This window comes from Rhineura floridana, chromosome 1 (assembly GCF_030035675.1).
Source record: "Rhineura floridana isolate rRhiFlo1 chromosome 1, rRhiFlo1.hap2, whole genome shotgun sequence".
NCBI classification, from domain to species: domain Eukaryota; kingdom Metazoa; phylum Chordata; class Lepidosauria; order Squamata; family Rhineuridae; genus Rhineura; species Rhineura floridana.
The window spans coordinates 193,614,368-193,630,083 of record NC_084480.1 but is presented as its reverse complement, the minus strand read 5'-3'; the positions used below and the strand labels follow the sequence as shown (position 1 = coordinate 193,630,083).

Sequence of the window (15,716 nt, the reverse complement as noted above, 5' to 3'; positions counted from 1 at the left end):
TTAAAGAAGCCTTTACCTTTTGAGTATGGGGAAAGTGATTGAGGTGCCTAATTTATTCCATTTATTTAAAATATTTCTATCCTATCTTTTGGGTCTAGGCTCTTTAAGGCAGCTAAAGTAGCCAACACTAAAAACAAAAGCAAAGATAAAGTACACACAAACAAAAGATTGCATCTCCTCCCCCCACCCCACCCACCCCCAAAACCCCATAGCAACAACTTAGCAGCAGAATATTTCCATATAATAGCAGGAGATTGCTTGACCTCAGAAAGCCCCCAAATGCAACTGTTGTAAAAATTGGCATCATATACTCCCTGCAGCCTGCAAGTTGATTATCTGGCAGCCATGTTTTGAACCAGTTGAAGTTTCTCAGCCCTATGCTAAGAGCTGGATGGGAAGTCGTAGGGAGCTGGATATAGACCCCAAGGCTCCACGTGTCTATCTCTGGTTTAAGCCATTGGTCTGAGCAATCAAAACCAGTCATACTAGTGCAAAACTGCATATTACATAGAATACAGAGCTGCCATAAAAATGGCAGTTCTTTAATGAGTTCCCCACTCTCCGCCTTATGATCTAATTCAGCTTGTTTCATGTTGTGTCATTGTAAGTTGACTCAATGAACATTCCTATTTTATTATTTGTAACATGGAATCCTGTCCTCAGCGTTTGCAGTTGCTCCTCGTCTGATATAATGTGCATAGATATGATCACGTTGCATCTTACTCTGAAAGATTTCTGGAAGTATGCAGTTATTTTACCACCATGCCTATGGAAGTGCAAAGTATGAAGTGGCCCTGTTTTCTTCCTTTACATATGGAAGCTTCTTCCAAACTGCAGAGTTAAGGTATGTGTTTAGCTAGGGTGACCAAATGCAAACCAAGAATCAGTTTAGAATAATACATTGTGGAATATATTAAAGTACACACTGTTTGGCATTGTGACCTAATTTCTGGCATTGCAGAAATGGGGTCACCTTCACATATACTTGAAAGAAACCAGATTCCATAATTTCCATTTACAATCATCAAAACGTCATGCATCAAGACTTCATGGTGAATGCACCAGACATATAAATTCAATTTAGGGTTCCAGATTGCACTATTATTATTGAGCAACAGCATTCATTTTATATTTGTTTATCTATCGGTCTGCCATGAACACAATCAGAACTGTTGTTAGAAATCATGAAGTTTTTCAAAAAACCCAAACCCAGAAAAGTAGTTCTTTTGCATTATTTTAGCCTTTGTTGTTGTTGTTTTTATATAGATTTCTAGTGTATGTCCTTTCATCTTTTCTCTGCCTGTTATAATATCATTACCACTGGTGAAGTATCCATTTCTTTCGTTTTAAAAAGTATTCAAAAAGAAGACATAATCCAAAGAACAATTCTGTCTTGTACAGATTTTTTTAAAACATGCATTCACAGACCCAATGGGAAGAACAAAAGGAAACTAGCAAAATTAGTTAAGTAGTGCCCACACTGATTATTAATCGGCATTGGTAGTTATTTTAGGTGTGTGCAACTTTTCCCTCCAAAGAAATGTTGCTGATAGCGAATATATTTCATTGGAGAGGGTGCAAAATAATTTCTTCAACACTGTTTCCAGTCTTCATTTTGGTTGTGCCCTCTTGATTCTCTGTAACATGCTCCTCCCTACTGTTTCAATGCACCATTGACCCAATTCATCATTGACTATTTCAATACATTATTGATCCATAAGCCACACAATGCCTCAGCACAACCTGACTGCTACCCTCACCATCCTGCATTGCAGATGCAAATAAAGCTTTGTGGTAAATTTAAAGGTTCCTGGTCAGGCAAAATATGTGAGGCATTGCAAAAGATATCAACACAATTTCAATATAACTAGTGAAATTGGGGGCGGGGTTCACATATGCCTAACTGGGCCCATCAGAAAACATGGACATTGTGGGAGGGTGGTACATGCCTTCGCTCCATCACTTGGACATTCTATTGGAATATGGGCTGGTGAAGAAACTCTCCATGGAGTAAGTGAACCAGATAAGACCTGGAACTACTAGTGAATCCCACCTACAGGAAACATTCAGAAGCAGTTTGGAGATCTCTGCTCTGGCAAATCATCTGAAGAATTTTGAAGGAATCAGACATAATTTTGATAAGGCTAGTGAAATTTCTCAAGAGGTTGGCATCCAGATATCCCTAACTTATGGCAGTATCATCAACATATCGTTTAAAAAAAGCTAAAAAGATTTGTCATTGGCAAACATACCTACTACATAGACCCAGTTAATGGTTTATAACAATTGCCACACCTTGTGTAATACTAGTGAATATCACACACACACACACACACACACACATTGGGGTTAGAAACCTGTGTCCCTCCAGATTTTTTGGACTCCAACTCCCATCATCCCAAACCTGCATGACCAATAATCTGGGATGATGGGAGTTAGAGTCTAGAAACATCTGGAGGGGCGTAGATTAGCCACCGCAGACATACATATGCACATGTACTCCTCACATAGGGATTGTCCTCATGTTTGTATTCATGCTAAACACTATTCTCCCTTCCATTTCCACATTAATCTGATTTAAAAAATGTATTTAAGTATGCATGTTCTCTTAAAATATGTATTTAAATGCATTTAAATTCTAGAGAGCCAGTGTGGTGTAGTGGTTAAGGTGCTGGACTATGACCTGGGAGACCAGGGTCCGAATCCCCACATAGTCATGAAGCTCACTGTGCCTTGAGCCAGTCACTGTCTCTCAGCCTCAGAGGAAGGCAATGGTAAACCCCCTCTGAATACTGCTTACCATGAAAACCCTATTCATAGGGTTGCCATAAGTCAGGATCGACTTGAAGGCAGTCCATTTCCATTTTTTAAAACTCTTGAGAACTGTGTTGCAATATTTGGAGAAGTGCAGAATCTCATAGATTTCTGCATGTTAGTCCAAGAGGTGCAGATTAGGACATATAGAAATTCACAAAGATCAAATTCTTGAAGCATCCTTATCCTCAGGAAGAATTGCAAGTGGTCTGAAATATGATGGGTGAAACATAATTGGTGATGGCATGGGAGTTCTACCCCAAATGATGCCCCTGCCCTGTAATCAGATACTTCAAGTTGGCCTATCAAAGGCTGAACATGCTGTTTGTAATGCCTAGAGTCTGCAACTCTCTGGTCCACCAGTTCAACCATACACAGCCAGCTGTAGGTAGAGACAGAAGTCATTGGATCTGGGCTGTAACCAAAGCCACAAAGCACTTGAGACAAATAATTAGATTTCCAACTGTTCAGTTTCATTAATTCCACTGGGACTTAATGTTTTAGACACAGGAACACTAACTGTTTTGGATTGTAAGCCATACATATCTTCTTTGATGCCGGGCACCATATTTCTATAACTGGAGGAGGATATCAGATATCTGTTTTTTTAGTTCTCAGTTGTGTGTTAGAATAGCGATTTCCTGTTCTACATAAAATCTAATTATTGGTTGACGTGACAAATGTAATTATCAAATGGGAGTTAACCTAACATTTCTCCCATTCTGTGTCTATTCTTTCTGTGTGTATGCTGTGACCCATGTTCCACTCTGCCTGTCTTGTGGTTTAACTTGAGGAAGTTCTAAAATTTATTTTGGAAATAAAAAATGCTAGATTGGTAAAGAATTGCTAAAAGATTAATTCATTACACTGGGTAAGCAAAGCTAACAATGGGTACAATCCACAACATTAAGCACTTTTTAAGTCCCACTGATTTTAATGAAGAGTTGAGCATGTGATCGGCACTGAAATCCATGGGACTTAAAAGTGCGTAATGTTAGTTCATGCCATCATTAAGCATAGAGTATATATTGTTCATGTTTCTACATATGTTTCTAAATGAGAAATCATGTGACATATAAGTGTGTGTGTGTGTGTGTGTGTATTTCCACTTCTTAACTTTCAGAATTTGTCTTGGCCTTTTCAAGCAGTGACAAGTGAATTAATTCTGGTAACTCATGTCCAGTGGGAGTGCTTTCAGCTTCTCTTGTCAATGAAATCATATTCCAAACTGAATTCAGAGTGTTATTTCATTAAATAATATTTTGACAGTATTTAAATCTATGTTTAACTTTAAGCATTTACATTCTTCTGAGATTTATGTAATATAATATTAAAATGTTACTGCATATACACAAGCTGCATCCTTTAAGCAGAGAATCTACAGATGCAGAATCATTTTCCTTAATTAGGAGTTCCAACAACTATTGAGCATGGATTTGCAATGACCTCTGTGGCATTTGGATGATATCTTAACTTAATAAGATAAGAGATGAACAAGACCTTTGCTTGAACACACAGTCCCTTTGTTCTTCTCTTCACAGTGGGAAGAAATAACCCAGGAAGTTTTAACCATAATTTCCCATTTTGTCTGAATTGGTTAACTATGTTTACAAGGCTTGGAACAAGCCATGAAATTGAATCTTATTGAGGAAAAGGCTATAAATGGTAACTAGTCATGGTAGTTATGTTTTGCCTCCCCTATGAGAGATGTCATGGATACTGGAATTAAAAACTCTGACCCCTGGTGGGTTTAATGGGGAATTGGAATTTCTTCCCCTTTCGTAGTTTTAAAGTGTTTCAGATGATCCGTATTTTACTCTTTGCTCATGGTCACGTGTAATCCCATAATGGCAAACCAGGAACACCTGAAATTACAGGTTTTGCAATGTATATATCGGTGTGCATTTAGTTTGTTTTCTTATAGTTGATTTAAGCATTGTTGCTATTAGAAGTCTCTACAGATTATTTCATGTAAATATTTACAAAATATGTTTCAATGATTAGTTATTGATGTATCAAGTACCTGTATTTTAATCCTACATCCTCTGTTGTGATTTGTACTTGTTCATTTTTATGTATTAATGTAGTGTATTGTCTTCTTTATAGCCCCTGACAAAGACCAAATATACTAAAGGCTGAAACTCATGGGGCTTTCCTAACAAATAAATGTCTTAATATTGGGGGATTCCCCCTTTTTTGTGGCTAATTGTGGTTTGCACAACAGGAGCAGTGAAGACACTGCATGAGCCGGCAAAAGGCTTGTTCATATTTTGGCTTATCAAGCCATGATATGATTGTCCAAATGTTTGTGACTTTTCCACCATAATTTATACACAGTATATGAATGGATTAAAAATCAATGAAGGGATGGCCCTTCGTAGTGTGGGTATTCTGATCTCTGTAGGGCTCAGGCTCCATCAAGTCCTGTATCTCTGCTCTCCCATTTGGAAACTTGGCTAACTTGTTTTGCGCAAATAAGATGGGCTGAGTGCACACATATAGGAGGTGCACACAGACCTTCCTTTCTCTAAAATGATCTGTGCATATTCTTTGAGGAGGAGAGGGTAAAATGGGCTCTGTTGAGCCCCATGGAGATCACTGTGAACATCCACATTAGCAGGATCATCCCTAATGCGGTAAATTGCCATTAATTACTTAAGTCAGTATATATTGGTACAGTGCACCCTCTTTTTGTAGGGAGGGCTATTAAATTCATTTCCATTTCAGGGTCAGTTAGTTACTATGCTTAATTGCCTGACAAACCAAACACATATTTTATTTCAGTTAAAAATAGTCTACTTTCTTTAAGTATTACATAAGCAAAGTTCATGCACATCTGCCAAGCAATATAATTTAATGATACAAGTTTCTACTCCAATTTATGAATCAGGTTATTGCAAAGAAAAAAATGCTTGAAAAATTGGATAGCCATTTACATGTTATGTCTGTCAGATCAAGAGAGATTATTGCATTCATTTAGGAACTTCATCATATTAATACAATGGAAATCAAGATGTAAATCCTTCCAGTGTAATGTAACATTTCCCTGCACGTATATATATACAAAGAGAAAGATCAGCAAGATTGCATTCAGGTAGCAAGCACTTTATTCCTTTTTCCTTACGTTTCCTTACTTATTAATTTTAATCTTTTATGTGATCTTTCACACAATGTAAAAGATGCTTGTGGAAATCTAGTGGAATCAGGTGGAAGTTTAGTGCTCATTTCTGTGTGAATTGTGTCCAGAAAAAAAAAAGTTTGCAACCCTGATAAAAAGAACATTGCAGGAGTTTGGCCCTTTATTTTTCCTGCAGTTTTCTTGAGATCATGCCAGCACCGCTCATATAAAAAAATTTGGGTGGTATTGCAGCATACAGAAGTGTCCATGCACATAATCTCCTTGAGTACAATGGGATTTACACACACACACACACACACACACACAGATGGATAGGTGTAGGACTTCAGCATGATCTATTGAAGGAATAATGTGTGTTGCCACTTTTTTATGTCATAAACATTGATTTACAAATACAGAAAAAAGAACCCAATCCTTTCTCAGTCACCACTTTCATGCGTTTTAAAGGGGACAGTGATTATTTGTGCATCATTACACTCTTTAAAAATGAGTCAGTACAGATGTAGTCATGTATATGTACCAGATTACAAAATGCAGCATGAGAAAACATAGACAACTCAACAGCTCGGATTTGCACACTTCAGTTTTCCGTTGTAGGTCAGACAAAGTATTTACTTTGCTGTTCCTTTAAGACCTTTGATATCCATCTTTGTGCTATGATAATCCAGATGATCACAGCTATTATACATTCTTTGATTGATGGACTAAGAACACTCTGCCTTGGCAAATCCCATAAAGGAGACTACTGCTTTCCTTATAGACTTTAGTGCAGTTCCATGGCAGGCAAAATGAGAAAGGGTGATCATTTTGAAGTCAATCCAGGAAAAGCGCTTAATAAATAATTTCACAAAGGGAGTTACAGGCAGCTCATTTTTATCACATACATCTTCTATTAGTGTACTGCTGCATGGGGTTTATTGTGCTTAAACAAGAGGCTGCACATTTCAGTTTATTAATCAAATGTTTCTATGTGCTATCAGAAAGGAGTGAATAGGTTTGAACCAAATGTCCCTCATTTCACATCAAAATTACATTTTTTATGGAACAGCATTGTTCAATGAACAGTACTCTAATTGCTGCTAAAAATCCAGTTTCAAACATTTCATGCAATTTTTCATTTGATTTCTGCTGCTATTCTAGCAATGACTTCTTCAAATAAGATCACATGGTCCAAGATCACATGGTCAGAGGGTAGTCATCCAAGAAGGTAGTGTGTATGATGCAGACACTCTGGGGAGAAACTTGAACATACCCCTGGCTTTCCACTCTTGCCTCCCATTAATATTCCTCTTGGTCTCACCTGAGACCAGCCACAAATACCATTCAAGATGGCAGGATCTATTTTTGCTAGAGGGAGGGGTCTGTGGTAGCTCGTCCCCTCTCTCATGGTTTGGAAACCTATATTAAAGTACTAGTGTAATTCATTTTCTCCCTTCATCTTAGTCTGGGGTGGGGGGGTGAGGTTAAAGAGTTCAGGAGTTGGTTTGATTTGAAAGGAGAAAGAAATTCCATATGTGTTGAGAAGTGCAGTGGGAGTCACCAGAATATGGTGGGATCAAGGAAATTAACAGATGGGTGGAGGATGGATGAATCATATCGAGCCAGGGGTAGGACTGTGCCGAACAATGTTCCCCAAGCACCACCTTCTGGAGCCGACCCACCAAGTAGGAGCAGAACCACTGCCATGCAGTCCCTCCCACTCCCAACTCAGCCAGTCTTCCCAGAAGGATACCATGGTCGATGGTATCAAAAGCCGCTGAGAGATCAAGGAGAATCAACAAAGTCACACTCCCCCTATCTCTCTCCCAACAGAGGTCATCATACAGGGTGACCAAGGCTGTTTCCATGTCAAAACTAGGCCTAAAACCTGACTGAAATGGATCCAGATAATCGGTCTCATCCAAGAGTGTCTGGAGCTGGCCTGCCACCACTCGTTCAAGGGCTTTGCCCAGGAATGGAACATTTGCTACCGGCCTATAGTTATTAAGATTTTCTGGGTCCAGGGAGGGTCTCTTCAGGAGTGGTCTCACTACCGCCTCTTTCAGGCAGCCAGGGACCACCCCCTCTCACAGAGAGGCATTAATCACTTCCCTGGCCTGGCCGGCTGTCCCATCCCTGCTAGCTTTTATTAGCCAAGAAGGGCAAGGATCCAGCACAGAAGTGGTTGCATGAACCTGTCCAAGCACCTTGTCAACGTCCTAAAGCTGTACCAACTGAAACTCATCCAAGAAATCAGGACAAGGCTGTGCTCTGGATACACCTGCTCTAACACTGGAGTCTAAGTCCTGGCAGATGCTAAAGATTTTATCCTGGAAGTGCCTAGCAAATTCATTACAGTGGGCCTCAGATGGTTCTACCATGTCCTTGGAGTCAGCGTGTAATAGCCCCTGAACAATTCTGAAGAGCTCCACTGGGTGGCAGATTATTTGATAGTGGCAGCAAAATATTGGTTTTTTGCTGCCCTCACTGCCCCTAAATACAGCTTACCATAGGCACTTACTAGTGTATAATTACATCCACTAGGAGTTCATCTCCATCTGCACTCAAGCCATCTCCTATATTTTTCATCACTCTCAGCTCTGGAGTATACCATGGAGCTGTAAAAGCTCTACACAGGAGAGGGTGCTCAGGAGCAATAATGTCAACTGCCCGGGTCATTTCTGTGTTCCACAGTCCAACCAGGGTTTCAACAGGAGCACCAGCCCTATCAGCTGGAAAACTCCCCAGAGTCCTTTGGAAACCATCTGGATCCATTAGTCTCTGGGGGCGAACCAGCTTAAAAGGTCCTCCACCCCTGCAGAGGGGAAAAGCCACTGTAAGTCTAAACTTCAGCAAGCAGTGATCTGTCCATGACAGAGGGACTGATGTAAGGCCCCCCACATTCAGATCGCCATCTCCATGTCCAGTTGCAAAAACGAAGTCTGGAATATGCCCTGCTACATGTGTTGGGCCAATGGCATGTTGGGACAGTCCCATGGTTGTCATGGAAACCATAAAATCCTTAGCTGCCCCGGATAAGGTTGCCTTGGCATGGATGTTGACATCCCCCAGAACCAACAGTCTGGGAGATCTCAACAGTACACCGGAGACCACCTCTGTCAGCTCAGCTAGGGATCTGTTGGGCAGCGGGGTGGGCGGTACACCAACAGAATCTCCAGTCTGTCCTGCTGACCCAACACAAGGTGCAAGCACTCCAGACCAGTAGTCACATGAACAGGGTGCTTGCAGAGGGAGATGGAGCTCCTATAGACCACAGCAACCCCCCTCCCCAACCCTCAGGTCTACCCTGATGCTGAACCAGGTACGCTGGTAGGCATAGCTGGGAGAGACTGACTCCTCCTTGCTCATCCACCCAGGTCTCGATTATACATGCCAGATTGGCTGCCTCATCCACAATTAAATCATGAATGAGGGAGACCTTATTATGCACCAACCTGGCGTTTAGGAGCAGCATCTGGAGGTCTGAGAGCTGGCTGATAGGGCAACCAACAAACCTGCGGGTGTGGGGAGGACCGGAACAAGGCACAATCAACTGCCTGGGCCGCGTTCCCCTTACCTGGCAAGTCATCACAATGCCATATCTCCCTCTACCCATCACTACACTAATTGGGGGCCCCTCAAGTCTGCCCACTTGGATCTGAGCCCTGTCTCCCAGGCACATGACTCAAGGCCTGCAAAAAGCCAGGCAATCTGCAAAGCAGGAGACATCTCAGCTAGCCAGCTTGTGTATCCCCTCCAGGGAAGGGACAGGTGGACAATATCAGCAACAGCTGACTGAGTCCCTGGGGGCCTGGTCCTGCAAGATGTGACACCTGCAGAGCAGAAGTCCAACAGGGAGAGGGCAGTGGTGTTAGCTGAGCAGCAGCAGCAAGCAACCAGGCAGGCAGGCAGACAGCAGCAGCAGATGCCTTTCCTTCCCTGGTCGATGGTGGTCCCCTTCCCTTATAGCTCCTAATTGCTTTTGCTACATCACTTCTCACTATTAAAGCAACCCTGTTTCTTCTTAATTTCTCATTTCCTGCATAAAATATTTTGTAGTTGCCTGATTGAAAACGTCCCTTTCCCGTCCATTCTAATTCACTCACTCCAAGTATTGTAATGTATTCCATTTCTTGCTTGACAATTTCTAATTTTCCCTGGTTCATGCTTCTCACATTCCATGTTCCTACTGTGCATGTTGTACAACTACAGACTGTCCTTTTGTATCTGTGCACATCAGCCACTGGGCTTCCATTCGGCTTTGACCCACTGGCGTAATTAGTCACAGCAAAATTTGTACTTGTCTGTTGTCCTTCCCCAGTAGCTCACTGAGTGCCATCTGACCTGGGGGTCTCATCTTCCAGCACTATCTTGTGTTGCATTTTGAATACTCTGTTCATAGGGTTTTCATGGTAAGATGTATTAAGAGGTGGTTTACCATTGCCTTCCTCTGAGAGTGGATGCATCTTAGTCTACTGTTGTTTGTTGGAAGAATTTGGATCCCATATCTTCTACCAAGAAATTTCCAGGATGCTTTACAGTTATACAAATAGTTAAAATATAGTATCGTAAAACTATCAGTCATAAACAATGATAAAGCAGCAAATTCAAGTGGCATTTAAACAATTAAAATATTTAAATGACCGAATAAAAAGATCTTTGACTGGTGCCCCACACCAGAAAGAAAACAATGTAGGAACAGGCAAGCCTCTTTGGAGAGGGAATTCCAGGTGTGGGATGCCACAACAAAAAGGGGTCTCTATGTAGCCACTCCTGTCTGCAATGGGGAAGGAGTTAAGAAAATTTGTAGATGGCCTTAGCACACAGAGAGGCTGATATAGGTTTTGAATGGTAAAATGGGGCAACACCCATGGGGACATATCTCTGCTATTCTGATGAGGCAAGGATCAGATCAGGGGCAGAAGATGAAGGGAAGCTCCAGGCTATCCAAAATGCAAGGGTCGCTGTACTGCCACTGCTTTGAGATGAGCTGGATGTGTCTCTAAATACTGACAGATGCCACTGAAGGTTCCCCCAGTGCCCAGATGTCACTCTTTTGTCACTCACTTGGAGGCACTTGTGAACTGAGGGCAGGCTGAGTTTAAGTCTATAGTAAATAAGGATAGACAAATCTGTCATTTTTGGTTTTCCTCCAGCATTTTTCCAGTCTTAAGTTCAGTTCTCCACATTTTCACATTTGCAATTTTTTTTAAAAAAGTTCTCATGAAAATTCACTAGCATTTTTTGCAAATTTCTCCTACTACATACATGTTTGTATGCAGTGTATATGATGTATGCATGTTATTGTGATGTTGCACACACCCCTATCTTTGAGCGGTGAGAGACTTCCAGAGGTGCCAGCACTTACCTAGGGTTCAGTTTCCTTGGAATGAAGTTGACTGGAGACTGTGGTGTCTAAGGATGGGGGAGAAATTTGATTCAGTTCACATTTAAATCCAAATTTATCAAACTTGCACTTTCCTAAACAATATGAGAACCAAAGCAGAGCCATCCTTTGGAATTCACACTTATCTGAATTTTGTGATGCAGTTCTCCAAGCAATGTTTACAAAAATGCACATGTGAGGGAAAAGTGTGCATGAAAATCCATAGTGATTAGTGAAAATATTTTATTTATTTATGTATGTATTATTTGATTCATATCCCACCCTTCCTCCCAATAGGAGCCCAGGGTGGCAAACAAAAGCACTAAAAACACTTTATATCATCATAAAAAAAGACTTTAAAATACATTAAAATAAAACATATTTAAAACATTTTTTAAAAGCTTTAAAAACATCCTTTTAAAAAAATTGGCTACAGTCTATAGCCATCACCCCCTGCTTAAGAAGTTGGCTTTCCTTTTGTGAGCAAGTGATAAGCTGGTATCATTCTCTGACTTATCCATTGATACAAAAGCAAGAGTGAAAAGGGTCAAGATGCATAAAAACAAGCTTCAAGACAAACTTTTTAAAAAAATTATTGTTATTATATTGTATGAGCTGTTGCAATTTCCTGACTTCTAGCATGAAATTATCTCAGTCTATCTTTCCTGTATGATACAGGCCCCTTCTACGCTGGGAGAAAACCAGCTTCTGCTTTTACCTTCCGTGAAATGGGCATAATAGCAAAACAAACAGGAAGCAGAGCAGGGGAGAGTTCAGCTCTTTTAATTTTGCCCTCCCCTGGAACAAATGTTAAACTCTCCTGCCACTTAATCCTGGCATCAACAGTCAGCTGGTGGCAGAGATATATGGATAGGTGGCAAGGGGTTGCGGGTGACCTTGAGAGACAGGATGGGCTCTTTGCCTAACCTCAGGCAGTAATGCCACCAGTAGAGCTTCTCCCTGGGTTGCAAGGTCACCCGCAGAGGTTCTTCTTCCTCTGCTGCCTCCTCCCACTCTTCCTACTCCATCGGAAGCCCCAAGCCACCGTAATCGGCAGGGAGGGAAAAATAATGTTGGAGGAGGGAGGCAGCCAAGGACTCTGGATCCAGAGATCCAGTGACATGGTATTTCTGGCTGAACGCCAGCTTCAAGTAGCCAACTTTGCAGGTGATTTTGTGGGCTGCTAGGCATAGGTAGTCTGTCGCATTGTAGATCAGTTTGAGACACTCCCAAGCTCCAAAGGCAGCCCCATAGGTGAGAACCAGGTCAATGGGGAGGAAAGAGACCATGTCAGGGTGGACAGGGAAAGACTCGTTATGTCCTGCTGTTGCAAAAAGATGGCCACAGAGGCCATTTTCTTCATCTATACTGAAGCAGGCGAGGTGAGTGGCATTGACACCATAATAATACAGTCTGTGGAGAAGGGCAGACTCCAAGCAGATCTCCTTTGCCATGGCCCCAGTGGCCAGGTCAGCCATGGAGAGAATCACACCATGCATCCAGAAGAAGACAAAGAACCTACCCTCACTGAAGGTATAATGGTCACTTCTTTGGCAGCTGAGGTGCAACGGGAGTCCACCCGAAGGTGGTTCAGAGCACAGGTCCAGCACTTTCTAGAACAAGCCCCCAAGGAGGAGGTAAATGGCAGAGCTGGTGGGGTCTCCCAGGTGGTGGTCCTCGCCATGTCAGATGGGGTGCAAATCCCATACCTTGATGTCCTGCCCCAAATGGAGGTTGAGCACTTGGAGGAAACAACCCAAGTCCGAGCGAACAATGAAGAAACCGTGATGGGTAGCAAAGACATCTGTGCTGGGAGAGTCTGTCTGGGGGCGGATGGCAGACATGGAGGTTTTAAGCTGCAAATGTTCCTCACAGTTGGCAGGCTTGTAATAACATACAAACGTGTTATATTTGAAAATGCTTACAAAAATGTGTACATTAATCAAAAGTGCATCCAAAAATATGTTTATTTGGAGGGATTCACACTGAAAGGCTGAAGAATTCTCATGAGGATTTTTAAAATAAAAATTCGTAAATTGTGGAAATTCAGTGGAGAACTGAATTAAAGACTGGAAAATGAGAAACTGAGAGAACCAAATTGACAGATCTATCCGTCCCTAATGGTGACTTTATGATGTATGGTTTTATTTACACATATATACCACATGAACATAAGATGGAAAGGACTCACAGTGTTAACACTCCCACAGATCATACTTCCCCCTATATTAGGCTTCCAGGAAGGCTGTCCAAAGCCATGGCTTTGGATTCAGACAGACAGAGCAGTCAGGCTTGTCTGTCTCTTCTCAGCTCTGCCTCCGACTAACAACTAAACTACACAGGCTACCTCCTGGCCCTAGCCAGGTTAGAGGGGAGGGCCTATCACCCTAAAAGCATCACTGGCCATTTGTTCCTATGGCAATACATCTGCTCTTGATCAAGCCTTTAGACATGTTAGGGGAGGCACTTGACAGACTTGGCCAAACCCATTATTGGTTTGACCAATTCAGCAAATTCCTTTATTAGAACTCCATCTCTTCGGACACAGAATTACAGGCTTGGAAGGTACGCACAGACATCCATACCACACACACCCATCCTATAACAGTTATTTTCACTAATATATGTTGTTTTGATGCACATTTACCCTAGCGTATGTGTTTTTGTACACATTTATTTGGCTGGAAAACTGCATTTGAAAGACGGCTGCTTTTTGGTTCATGTGCTGTTTCGGAAAGTGTGAATTAGGTAGATTTGCCTTTAAATGTGAACTGAAACAGATTTCTCCCCTATCCCTAGTGGTATAGTAATGCTGCATGCAGAAGGGGCCGTTTTTAACTGGCACTTTCCAGTTCTAAAATAAACATCTGCTCTCAAACAAAGATATGACGGTTTTATAACTTATGCATTGGAATCAAAGCAGCAAGCACTTACTCTGTTTCTTGTCAACTGCGGGAAGCAAAAAAAAAAAGAGTCAAGCAGCAGCTCTTGAGAAAGCTCCAGCGGATGCTCTGCTTCTCCTGGTGACTGTTTCTTTTTTTAAAAAAATAAAAAATTTGCATGCCATCTGATCCAGTTCAGGGAATGTCAGCAATAACACAGCCACTAAACAGATGCCTTGGAGGCTGTAAATGTATAGTTCCATCCCACTACACAACTGTTTCCCACTGTATCCGTCCCCCCAAACTGAAAGTAATCTGGAGTTCTGTCAGAGGGTGAGATATTAGAAGGAGACAGGTACAGTTTGCTAATGTGCTTGATCTTTTACTCCTGTAGAGCTCAGTTCTGTTTCAATGGGTCTTTGTTGCAATACAGCATTAGGAACAGAAGAAGAGCCCTGCTAGATCAGACCAAAGGCCCCTCTACTCCTGCACAGATGCCTATGGAAAGCCAGCAACCAGGACATTCTGGGATGGGGAGAAAAAGCCCAATCTACACAGTAGGACCTGCAAATATTTTAGAGAAGATACAGGAGTTCCATCACAAGATGTAAGCTTCAAAAGCTTTTGTAGTCGTGAGAATTCTATCAGAGGAGGTCCAAATGGACTGAGCAGCCTAATTCCACCACAGCTGAGTCTCACTCAGGCATAGAGCCATTCCATCCTGTTTTGTGCAATTTTTAAAAAAGAACACACAAAGGGTTGTATCTAATGCTATAAATTCAGAGTTCTACTTACATAGTGGGACACCCCCTTCCTCTCCTCTCTCTGCCCCCCTGAATCTGCTCTGGGGGGTCCCCCAATCCTCTGGAGCAGATTTTGAGGGTGCAAGAGCAAGGAGATGAGGAGGAAGCTCTGCTATGCAAGCAGAATGGATACAACTGGATACAACTCAAAAAGTCTAAATTTAAATTGTAGTTGTATCCAAGTACACTTTGTATGTACTTTTTTCATAAAACATGTGCTTGTTAATACATATGCACTTGTCAATACATTCATCTGTAAAATATGCATTTTATATAAAATACATGTTTCTGTGTGCATTTTTTGTGCACTTAAATTGCATAGCAAAATCTTGAGGAGTGAATAATCTAAATGGAATTTGCCTTCTGATCCACAAGGAAGTTTGGATCCAGTCAGTTCTCTGTGAAAAGTGAACTGACCAAATTCCTCCTCCATATCTAGTAGGAGTTGGGAGCAGAGCTAAGGTACTGGGGTTCTTAGACCTGGAAGGAAATTGCAGTGCTTCATTCTCAGTGCACAGGGACTGGCTGCAAACATGGCTAATGCACACTGTGCATTTTCAGAGGTACTTCTTTATGATGTGATACTACTTTATAGATGTGTCATAATGTCATTGAAAGGTGGCAAATGGGCATGTTTAAAAGGGAAACTTTTGTGGTTAAAGGAGAACTACTGGTGTATAAGACAACAGTTGACGCAAGTGCCCCTTCCCCTC

General features: G+C 41.6%; 1 protein-coding gene across 3 annotated transcripts in view; it reads left to right on the top strand.

Moving 5' to 3' along the window:
• Positions 1–15,716, top strand: part of CDH12 (cadherin 12) — a 444,800-nt gene that overhangs the window by 246,900 nt on the left and 182,184 nt on the right. The gene's annotated exons all lie outside the window — the stretch shown is intronic.